Genomic DNA, 11,229 nt, shown 5'->3' with positions numbered 1-11,229 from the left:
TCAAAATTTCTATTGTCCCCTTTGACACCTCCTTCAGAGCCAAGTTAAACTGCATACAAAAAAAAAAAAAAAACAGAAATTTCATTTATGTATTTATTATTATTTTTAGGAATTTCATTTAAAAGTAGGTGCAAGATAAGGTTGGCCACTCTTGAAGTGGAAATTGGTGTGCTCCATCCATTCTTTATAGAATTGTGAAATTAGGGCTGCCTGGGTGGCTCAGCACTTTAGCGCCTTCCTTCAGCCCAGAGCATGGTCGTGGAGACCCCAGATTGAGTCCCACATTTGGCTCCCTGCATGGAGCCTGCTTCTCCTCTGCCTGTGTCTCTGACCTCTCCTGCTTTGGCTGCTGGAAAGGAAACCTCAACCCCATTAAAAAATGTTACTTGCTACTTATACCTTAATCACTTGGGTATGCAGCTCTGATGAAGACATCAACTTGAAACAGCAGATAAAGCTGTTTCAATTTAACAAACCATTCCATTGTGTGATTTTCATTATTACAGTTTTTAGTTACAGTAAAAGTAAGGCTACAGTCCTTTCAGAAAAACTGGAAAACAAAAAAAAATGAAAAGTAAAAAAAAAAAATCACTGTAATTTTTATTATTTTAATGTAACATTGTGATGATTCTTGGTTGTATTTCCTTCCAGTCTTTTTCTTTAAAATCGCTCCTAGGGACGCCCGGGTGGCTCAGCGGTTGGGGCCGCCTTCCACCCAGGGCGCGATCCTGGAGTCCGAGGATCGAGTCCCGCATCGGGCTCGGGCTCCCTGCAGGGAGCCTGCTTCTCCCTCCGCCTGTGTCTCTGCCTCTCTCTGTGTTTCTCATGAATAAATAAATACATAAATACATAAAATCTCTAAAAACATAAAATCGCTTCTATTCAGTGGTGCAGTGTAGCCCCTTCCACGGTCCTGTGTGTTCACGGCGCGCGGGAAGCTGACTTGGTGCTCGTGTCCCGCCTGCCGCAGTCAGAGCGCTCTCGGCGGCTGCGGAAGGCTCCGGGGCCAGAGCGGAGCACGGGGAGCCCCGCCCGTCCGCCCGCCGGGCCACCCTCCGCGACGGCTCCCTCCGCGGCCTGACGGCGGGAGCCCAATCCCGGGGCCCGCCCCGGCAGCCCGCGTTCCAGGTAGGCGGGGCGGGCGGGGCGGGGCCGGCCTGGCGGGCGGGGCCGGGGGCGGGGCCGGGGGCGGGGCCGGCCTGGCGGGCGGGAAACAGAGGAAGTGGGCGAGCGGCGGCTGCGTCCTCGGCTCGCCTCGGGACTGCGCCCGCCTGGCCCCGCGCCCGACTCGCCGCCCTGCGCCCCGCCGCGGGTCTCGCCTGCCGCCGCGGCTGCTGGGTGGTGAGTAGCCGCCTGCGCTGGGCCGCAGGTCCCGGGGCCCCCGCGTGCCGCGCGGTGCTCGCCGCCGGCGGACCCTCCCTCCCGACACGGTCGCGGACCGCGGGCGCCCGGGGTTGGGCGGAGGCGCGGCGCCGGGTCCCGCCCGCCCGGAGCGCCCGAGCCCCCGCGGCCTCTCAGCCGCCCGCCGCCCGCCGGGGCCGCTCCTCGGGTCCTCGCGGCACCGACGCCGCCGGAAGGGCTCCCCCGCGCGGGCGGGCACACGGGGCCCCGGCGGGCAGGAGTCCCTCCCGGGGGGCCGGAGAAGCGCCTGTCCCGGCGAGTCTTCGGAACTGGCGGGGGCGTGTGGGCCCCGGGCGGGGTGGGGGTGGGGGCGGGGCGGGGGCGGAGTGGGAGCGGGGTGGGGGCGGGGCCCTCGGACCTAGACGTCCCCGCCCGCAGCCCGCGCACTGGCGCCGCGACCGCAGCGGCTGCCGGGCCGACCTCCGCCGGGGGGACGCCGACGGGAAGGGGCGAGTCCGAGTCACACCTCACCTGTGCAGCGCCGGACCCGGAAACTACGCCCAGACGCAGACCTCGGCCTCCGGCTTAGGGCACCCCCCCCGCCCCCGCTTACCCCTGCCCCGCGGTAGGAGCCCTTGGCGCGCAGACGCTGGCTGGCCGGAGAAGGCAGTTTGTTGAATGACCTCGTGACCTGACCCCACCGCTGCCCACGGGAGCCTGGGAGAGCCTCAGACCCTCAGTTAGCAAGTGGCTGGGGAGCTGCAGGGCAGGATGAGCTTGGGGAGCGCAGCTGAGGCTCCTGGGATCGCCCTGATCCGTAAAGGGCCGAGGGGCAGGGCGGGACCCTGTGCCCCCACCTCCCAGGCAACTATCTGATTCCACCGCCAAGCCTGCAGATCTTCGGTGTGCACAGTACCTCACGTGGTGACATTTCAGCTGGCCTCTCTGTGGAAGACAGCTGGGGGACAGCCTGCCCAGGGATGCGGTTTGCGCACACTCCACCTCCACCCGTCTAGGCGCGGCAGGCTGAGCTGGGGAGGGCTCTCCTGGGCGGGCCTTGCTCTGCACCATCTTGACACCTTGAACCAGGGCCCTGAGAGTCCACTGGGAGTCATCAGTGACGGTTCCTGGAAGATAATCTGATTTTGTAGCTAGAAGGAAAGTGGAGAGGGAGGGACTTCTGGTTTTAAAAGTTTAGGTGGGCAGAGCTCTAGTAAAGCATTGTTGGGTGGAGGACCACTGTCGGCCTTTCATCGCTGCTGTGCATGTGTGTGATCTGTCTGTCCCTCCTGCCCCGCGAAGGAGGAGGTCCCGGGTCAGGCCTTGTGCAGCACTTCAGAGGCACGGTGCAGAGGCAGCCTTCTCATGGGCCAGAGTACTGAGGTGCCCAGTGGCCATGCTATGCTGGACACAGGGCGGTGTGGTTCCAGAGGGGAAGGGTGCTGTCTTGTGGGAGTGGCGCCTCGCAGTTGCCATTCATTGGGACATGGGCCTTGGTAGTGTGTGCTGCAAAGAGCTTCAGGATCATGGGGTGGGTTGCTGCTAGTTCTGTCTGAAGAGGTTAGGCTATCTTAAGTGGACTCTGAAGGATGAATAGGATCTTGCCAATTGGTTAAGATGGGAAACTGCACACAGGACAGTGCAGGAATGCTGGGGTCAGGGGTGCCTAGATGGGAAAGAGGTATCTCTAGGTGGGAAGGGGCACTGCATGCCCTGCTCTGAGGCCTTGCCTGGGGAAGTCCACAGCCTTAGCCAACCTGGGGAGACTCGTTGGAGGAACTGCAGGTTTCACTCATTGACAACTGAGACTGGTCTGCCAGGAGCGCCGAGGCCACACAGAGGAGCAGGACATTGGATGATGGAGTCTTCCAGGGGCAGGAGTCTTGGCTTGTAGCAGGGCAATGAGTCACATCAAGGTGTTCTCTTTTTCCGTAGTGCAAGGGACCGTGTGTTCCTTTGTGGTAGTACCTGGGATGCTAGCTCTGGATTCGCACCTCCTGAGAAGACTATCTAGAGTGTGGCCATTGGAAGTACTTTCTGTGGTTGTACTTGCGGTGACCATGACCATTTGTCAGTCTGGGGCTTAGGAGGCCAGGGCCAGCCTGGATGCCCCCTGAGGCCAGCAACCCACTCTACTGGGCCTCCTTGTGCGTAGGATCCGATTAGCAGCATCTTGGCTGCCACACCCGGCTGGCCACACCCTGGGCCATACATATCCTTGCCCAGAGCCACTGACTGGTCTGAAAAAGACAGCTAATTGAGAATGGTGGTAACCTGCAGAGCTCACTGTGAGCCAGATGCCCACATAAGAACTTTATGTATAGTAGTTAGCTCATTTGGACATCACAGAAATCAGAAGCAAGGTTATCATCCCTGTTCTTCAGATGGGGAAACTGAGGTTTGGAGTGATTAAGTAACTTGCCCAGGGTCACAACTGAGGGAGTCAGACCCCCAAGTCCCAGCTCTAAGTGTTATATTGCACTAGCTGGATTTCCAGGCTACTCACTAGCCCATTTCCCAAATCCAGCCCATCTACCTCTGCACCTCGACACCAGTTAGACGTGAAGGGGCGAGGAGCAGAGAGGATGACTGTGGTCTTTCTGTGGACTCTCCTTCCCTTTCAGGCAGCTGGTGATGTGTGTGGGACTGGCTGAAGCTTTAGGGAGCAGTGCCCTGGACCCTCTGGGTGGGATTTTGGCTGGCAGGTTCCCCAGCCTCCCATCCTGGGGCTCAATCCTTTCTGTGCCTTCCCTTCCTCTTCCCTTCCTGTCCGCAGAGGTCAAAATGGGGAAGTTTCAAATGAAAGGCAAACTCAGTCTGGATGAACCATAAAGCAACCATCGATTCTTGGTTGGCTTTGTGTCCAGGGCCCTGGAAGCCATGAACTTAGAAAATGAGGAAGTTTTTTTTTTTTCAAGATTCATTCATTCATTCATTCATTCATTCATTAGAGACAGAGAGAGAGGCAGAGACACAGGCAGAGGGAGAAGCAGGCTCCATTCAGGGAGTCCGATGTGGGACTCTATCCCGGGTCTCCAGGATCAAGCCCTGGGCCGAAGGCAGGTGCCAAACCGCTGAGCCACCCAGAGATACCAGGAACTGTTTTTTTTTAAACTGCCCTCTCCTCTAGTAATCCTGTCCGGCTTGCTATTGGGTGTTGCAGAGGATGCCAGGAGGTGGGTTTTTATGACCCCCTCTGAGTTGTGGGCCAGGTTTGAAAGGGGACTGGTTGCTTTTAGGCACAACAGCTGGCTGGACCTGGCCTGGCCCGTGTGGCCTAGCAGAAGGGTGTGGGCTGAACAGCAGTGGGGCTGCGCCGCCTGAGGAGAGGCCTTCTGGGTCCAGGGTGTCAGGAGCACCGTGGAGATCTGGGCTTCTGCCTGGGCTGAATGGAGTCTCCAAGCCCGCCCTTAGTCAGTTCCTGCCATGCTGACTCGTGGGGCAGGTCAGCATTCCTCTGCTGACATACTTGACAAAGCGCCTTTTGTCACAGTGAGGAGAGTGAGTGCAGTGGCCTGGGTGGAGGGCACACCAGTCTTGAGAGCTCCAGATAGCCTAGTGGGGTGGGGTGGGGGGGTCTGAGCTTTTATCTGAGGCCAACAGTGATGTTGCTGTTTTTCTGTTCGTGGGCATCTGTGCATCTGTAGTTGGTTTAATTTGACGAACTGTCTCACTTTAATTCTCAGCCAAAGTCTGCAGTTGTGCAGATGTGAAACATCAGTGGTGAGGTGTTCCTCATGTGTATGCTCACATCTAGCCATGTGTTCGGGCGGTCCGGGCCTGGGCCGTGTCCTGGGGGCTCCCGCCTGGATCTACATGCCCTTCTGTGCACCCCCTGCCCCCCATCCCTGCCAAACCACAGCGAAGGGTAAGAATCCCACGAGGCAGGGAGTGTCCCTTTTTGCACGTAGGAGCAGTGAGGTCCCATGGCAGGCTGAGCGCCAGCTGTGCCCCTATATCTGTCCCCCTTCAGAGAGTCCCTCTGTGCCCTGGGAGTGAGTGCTGCTGGGCCCCAGGGACTTAGGGAGTTGGGGTCTTTTCTGGGGTCTCCATTTGTCTTTCCAGGGAGAGCCAGCTGGAGTCTAGGGGACTAGTGTTCAGTTAGGGCTTGGAGTACAGGAGCGGAGGAGGAGGTTGTCGCTGTCGCTGGGGGGTGAGGTGGGGCAGGGACCCTTGTGGGGGAGACACCAGATCACCTCGGGTGGGAGTAAGTGCCGAATTGCTCTGGGGTCCCTGTGAGCCTCAAGCAGGCCTGAGGCCTGCATGTGGGAGGAGGCCAGCCACCGAGCCCAGTGCCCACAGCCCCTTGGCATTAGCGTGGCTGTTGTGCTGGGAGGCTCCTTGGAGATCGACAGGAGGAGGCCACCTTTGGGGAATCCTGAGCTTTAATTTTTTTTTTAAGATTTTATTTATTTATCAGAGAGAGAGAGAGAGAGAGCAGGAGTAGGGGGAACAGCAGAGGCAGAGGGAGGAGCAGGCTCCCCACTGAGCAGGGAGCCCCACACGGGACTTGATCTCAGGACCCCCGGATCGTGACGTGAGCTAAAGGCAGCCACGTAATGGGCTGAGCCATCTGGGCGCCCATAGGTGCTAACTTCTGGTGAGGGAGGGCACTGTGTTTGGGACTGGCCTCCCACCTTCCGGGCCCAGCCACCTCTGTATGTGTGGTAGCAGGGGTTGGTGGGGAGGGGACAGAGGACCAAGGCCGGGCCCAGCAGCCCCTGGGAACCCTAGCATCAAGGCAGGCCCTGCTATGCATGAGGAGGTAAAGGGCCCTTGACTGGAACCTCTTCAGAACTTTCCAGCAGATATTTCCTCACCCTGTCTTGGAGGGTGTAGGGTTGGCAGGCTGGCAGGCCCCTGGACTGGGCAACAGCACAGCATTGAGGGGAATGCCTCTCTAGCCCACCATGCTTCCTTTGCCCTCACCCCGAGTTCCCACCATGAGACCAGATGGCCCCCAGGCGTCCCATCTCGTCTTAAAAGCTCCATTTCTCTCTGGGGTACCTCCTAGGATCCTTGGCAGTGTCCTACCTCCCAGACTCTTTCCTGGCTGCCTGGCCCTTGTTGGTCACAACATCTCATTGGGATGATGCTTATCAGTGTGTAAAGTGATTGCACTGACTGCATTGACTGCATTTTCACACCCTTGCACCCTTCCAAATGCAAGTTATTGCCCCTTTGCCTAGAGGAGGAAACAACCTGCTAGAACTCGGGAGGCTGTGGCTTACCCACGGGAGCCCCTGATGTGCATACCTGTGGCCATCCTGTCCTCTTGCTCCATTCAGTTACCCCGCTGGCCAGCTCTGGCTTGGCCCCAGGGTGGCATGATCTGGGGTCTGACGGGGCCTTGGTAACAACTCTTTTCTTCTCCATGACTAAGCTCTAAGAGAAAGGCAGTTAGGGCTGTTGAGGGGAGAGGCTGTAGGACAGAGGCCAGCCTGGACATTTTGGAGCAGCCTCTGGGATGCCTATCTTGCTCCACCCATCGTGCACAGATCTTTCTGAGGCCCAGGGCCTAGGTGGGGGAGGGCAAGCAGGAGGCTCAAGGATGGAGGCCTCTGGTGTCCAGGATGGTGGGCTGTGGCAGACCCGAGTAGAGCAGTGGACCTGTGTGATGGAATGGCCTAAGTTACCTGGCAGAGAGCCTCCTGCCTTTTTATAACGTCCTTCCTCAGGTTGCCTTTTGTTTTTTTAAAACCACTTTATTGAGATATTTCACATAACCTAAAATTCACCTGTTTATTTTTTTAATTTTTTTTAAAGATTTTATTTATTATTCATGAGAGACACAGAGAGAGGCAGATGTGGTACTCGATCCCAGGAACCCAGGACCACGCCCTGAGCCAAAGGCAGATGCTCAACTGCTGAGCCATCCAGGAGTCCCAAATTCACCACTTTATTTATTTATTATTTTTTAAAGGTTTTATTTATTTATTCATGAGAGACAGAGAGAGAGAGACAGAGACACAGGTAGAGGCTGTGTCCCCTGCGGGGAGCCTGATGTGGGACTCAGTATCAGGACCCAGGATCACACCCTGAACCAAAGGCAGACGCTCAACCACTGAGCCACCCAGACGTCCCATATTTCTACTTTTAAAAAAAATAATTCTGGGTGATGCTGCTATGGACATTCACGATACAAGTTCTTCTGTGGGCATATGTTTTCATTTCTCTTAGATATGTGCCTAGGAGCAGAATTGCTAGGTCATTTGGTAACCGTGTGGAATTGTTTGAGGAACTGCCAAACTTTCCCAGAGAAGCTGCATCATTTTATATTCCCACCAGTGATGTGTGAGGGGTGCAGTGTCTCCACATCCTTGCTAATGCTTGCTATTATCCATCTTTTTTAGTCTAGCCATCCCTGTGGCTTTATTGTGGTTTTGATTAGTATTTTTGTAATGGCTAATAATGTTGAGCGTTTTTTCATGTGCTTATTGGCCATTTGTGTGTCTTCTCTGGATCCCATTCAAATCTTTTGCCCAATTTTTAATTGGGTTGTTCGTTCATTCGTTCTTTCTTTCTTTCTTTTTTTTTTTTTTTTTTTTTTTTTTAATTTTTACTTATTTGAAAGAGAGAACGGGGTGGGTGTGCCTGGGTGGCTCAGTTGGTTAAGTATTTGCCTTTGGCTCAAGTCATGATCCTGGGGTGCTGGGATTGAGCCCCGTGTCAGGTTTCCTGTTCAGTAGGGAGACTGCTTTTCTCCCTCTGCCCGCCCCCCCCCCCCCCGCCCCCGCTCATGCAGTCTTTCTCTCGCTTTCTTTCTCTCTATCTCAAATAAATAAATAATCTTTAAAAAAAGAGAGAGCACACATGAGTTAGAGGAGGGGAGCAGAGGGAGAAGGAGAAGCAGACTAATCCAAGTGCTGACATTGTCCAGAAAAATTTAACAAGTTTATTTATAATTGCTATAAAGTTGAACTACTGAGATGTGTTCACTGAAACATTTTGACTTGCATTAATGCTTTGTGTCCCCACATTTAAAAATTCATATACAAATGAAAATGGAAAAACTGCCAGTACCCTATTTTTCCACTTGCAGTCATAAACTTAGGTACCTATTGACCCCAGGAAAAGAGAATTTTTTTTTTTTAATAATGAAATGTTTCCCATCATAGTGGATGGTTACAGACGTTCTCCACATATGAGGCGAGCAAGCTGCATGTCTTCTGCCAAATTGTGACACATTTAGCATGGACAGCACACAGGTTGGTGTCTTCGAAGAGGCCCACCCAGGTAGCCCTTGGCTGCTTCCTTGGCTGTAGCTGCACTCTGGAAGCTCAGATGTTTTGAAGTCCTGAATAATTTCTCATACCAGATGCTGGAAAGGAGGTTTATGGGTCAGAAGTTCAAGGAACTTCTGATAACATCTGACCTCTCGGGGTGCCACGGTACCAGGCCTTAACAGGAGGCTTCTTCACCCCTCTAGTCGAGGGCGTACTCTTGTGAGCAGCTTTTGTAGCCAGTTGCTCCCTGGTGCTCTCCTACCGGTGGGTTTGCGGGCAGTCTGCTCTGTAAGAGAGGCCTGCTCACCTACCCCGCCTTTTCCTTCAGCTGGAGTTCTGGGAGCTAGAGGTGGTGCTGGTGTTGACGAGCATCTGTGGTGCAGCAGGGAACACCTCCTTTTTCTCTTTTTTTTACGATTTTATTTTTATTTAATTTTTAAGATTTTATTTATTTATTCATGAGAGACACAGAGAGAGAGAGAGAGAGAGAGAGAGAGGCAGGGACACAGGCAGAGGGAGAAGCAGGCTCCATGCAGGGCGCCTGATGTGGGACTTGATCCCGGGTCTCCAGGATCAGGCCCTGGGCTGAAGGTGGCACTAAACCACTGAGCCACCCGGGCTGCCCGATTTTATTTTTAAGTAGTCTCTATACCTAACATGGGGCTTGAATTTTTACAACCCTGAGATCAAGAGTTGCATGCTCTACCAACTGAGCCAGCCAGGTGCCCTGAGAGTTAATTTTCAAGAAGTCCAGTTTATTTGATTTTTTTTCTTGTATCACTTTTTTTTGGCGTCATTTCTAAGAAATTGCCTCACGCAAATCATGAAGTTTTATTCCTGTGTTCTAAGAATTTTATAGTTTTAGTTCTTGCATTACTTCTATGATCTGTTTTGAGTTAATTTTTGTATATGACGTGAGACAGGGGCTTGTGGATATCCCAGCCGGCCTGAACCATTTGTTGAAAAGACTACTTTTTACCTTCCCCCTTTGTCAAGGAGCTGTCAACCATAAACATTAGCCTGTATTTATGGACTGTCATTATTCTATTGATCTTATATTTCCATATGAATCATGGGAACCATCTGTAACTTTTTGCAAAGAAAGCCAGCTGGGAGTTGGAGAGGAATTGCGTTGAGTCTGTAGGTCAATTTTGGGGAGTATCACCATCTTAACCATAATTCTCCCAGTTTGTAAGCATCACGTGGCTTCTCATTTTTTTTTTTTTTTAAGATTTTATTTATTTATTCATTAGAGACAGAGAGAGGCAGAGACACAAGCAGGCTCCTCACAGGGAGCCCGATGTAGGATGTAGGATTCCGGGATCGTGCCCTGAGCCAAGTCTTTAACTCTTTCTATTCCCAATGTGATTGCCAGCATCTCCATCTGTAACAATAGCAGACTACGATTTCTTTTGGTTCACTGTTGACATGGAAGTATCCTATTTTTGAATTATAATAAAATTCCCTGAAATTAAAGAAAGCAAGCTGCTGGCAAGAAAAGGAAAAAAAAAAAAAGGCAGGCGCTCAAGGGCAGACGCTCAACCTCCTGAGCCACCCAGGCGTCCCATGGCTTCTCATTTAGTTAGATCTTTACTTTCGACAGTATTTCTAGCTTTCAGTGTACAAATCTTTTTTTTTTTCAGTGTACAAATCTTATGCTACTTTTGTTACCTGTATTCCTAAGTGCTCTCTTTTTCTTGATGCTGTTATAAAGGTGATTATTTTAATTTCGTTTTTGGGTTGTTTATTGCTAGTGTAGAGAAGTACAAATAGATCTTACAATACTTATGTCCTGCAACCTTGCTGAATTCACTTGCTAGTTCCAGTAGTTTTTTTATTGGATTCCTTGGGCTTTTCTGTATGTGAGATCATGTCAACTCAGTATGTTTTCAAGCTTCTCAGTTGATTCCAGTGTGGCCAGGGTTGAAGAGCCATGGGTTAGATCAGTGGTTCCCATGCCTTTGATAGAGAAGGGGGAGGGAACAGAGTCAGAGCACTTGAATTTCTAAGGACTTTTCCTCTGTGTTGTGGAGAAGAAGCTTAAGTAACCTACAACCTGGGATAATATTAAATTGAGTTAATGGGTAATCGTTATTTACCTAGATAATTTTAAAATAAGGCAGAATCCTGAAACATTGATTATTGGGTATAATCTTAAGGTCTTTTTTTTTTTTTAATGCTTTATCTTTGGCTAGTAATGGATGTGAGGAAGTATAAAAGGGGTGTGTGTGAGCAGGGTGGCGAGAGAAGTGGTGTTACACGCTGGGTTCAGGAGCTGTGCAAGTCTGCTAAAGCGCTCATGTGTGACAGACAGCTCTCAACTGCTAGTTCTCTGGGGAGCACAAGTCAATTACTTTGGTTAAAAGTGATACTTAATATGGATGCCAGAGAAAAACTTTGTGTATATGCTTTTCTTTTTCAAGCAAAAGTGTTATTTTTTTTTTCCCCTCAAAATAGTATTTCTGAAACTTCTTGGTCTCTGGACTCTTTTACACATAAAAATTATCAAGGACCCCCAAAAGTTTTTGATTAAGTGAGTTTTATCTATTATATTTTCTGTGTTTGAAATAAAAACTGAGAAACCTATTTATTTATTTCTAAAGATTTTATTTGAGAGAGAGAGAGAGAGAGCGCGCCTGGGCAGGGGGCAGAGGGAGAGGGA

The 11,229-nt window shown here is 51.9% G+C and overlaps 1 protein-coding gene across 3 annotated transcripts in view; it reads left to right on the top strand.

Annotated features, from left to right (window-relative positions):
• Positions 1–1,190: 1,190 nt before the first annotated feature.
• The window catches only part of BID (BH3 interacting domain death agonist), a 37,306-nt gene continuing 27,267 nt past the window's right edge, over positions 1,191–11,229 (top strand). For 2 of the 3 annotated variants that reach the window (XM_072766386.1, XM_072766385.1), the window contains exon 1: positions 1,191–1,341. The gene's annotated coding sequence lies outside the window, so the exon portion shown is untranslated. The remainder of the gene's footprint in view (positions 1,342–11,229) is intronic. The other variant, XM_072766387.1, reaches the window with a different exon arrangement.

The sequence above is a fragment of the Vulpes vulpes genome, chromosome 8, assembly GCF_048418805.1.
Source record: "Vulpes vulpes isolate BD-2025 chromosome 8, VulVul3, whole genome shotgun sequence".
NCBI lineage: Eukaryota > Metazoa > Chordata > Mammalia > Carnivora > Canidae > Vulpes > Vulpes vulpes.
The sequence above is the reverse complement of the archived record's forward strand: the minus strand, read 5'-3'. Positions and strand labels throughout refer to the sequence as shown.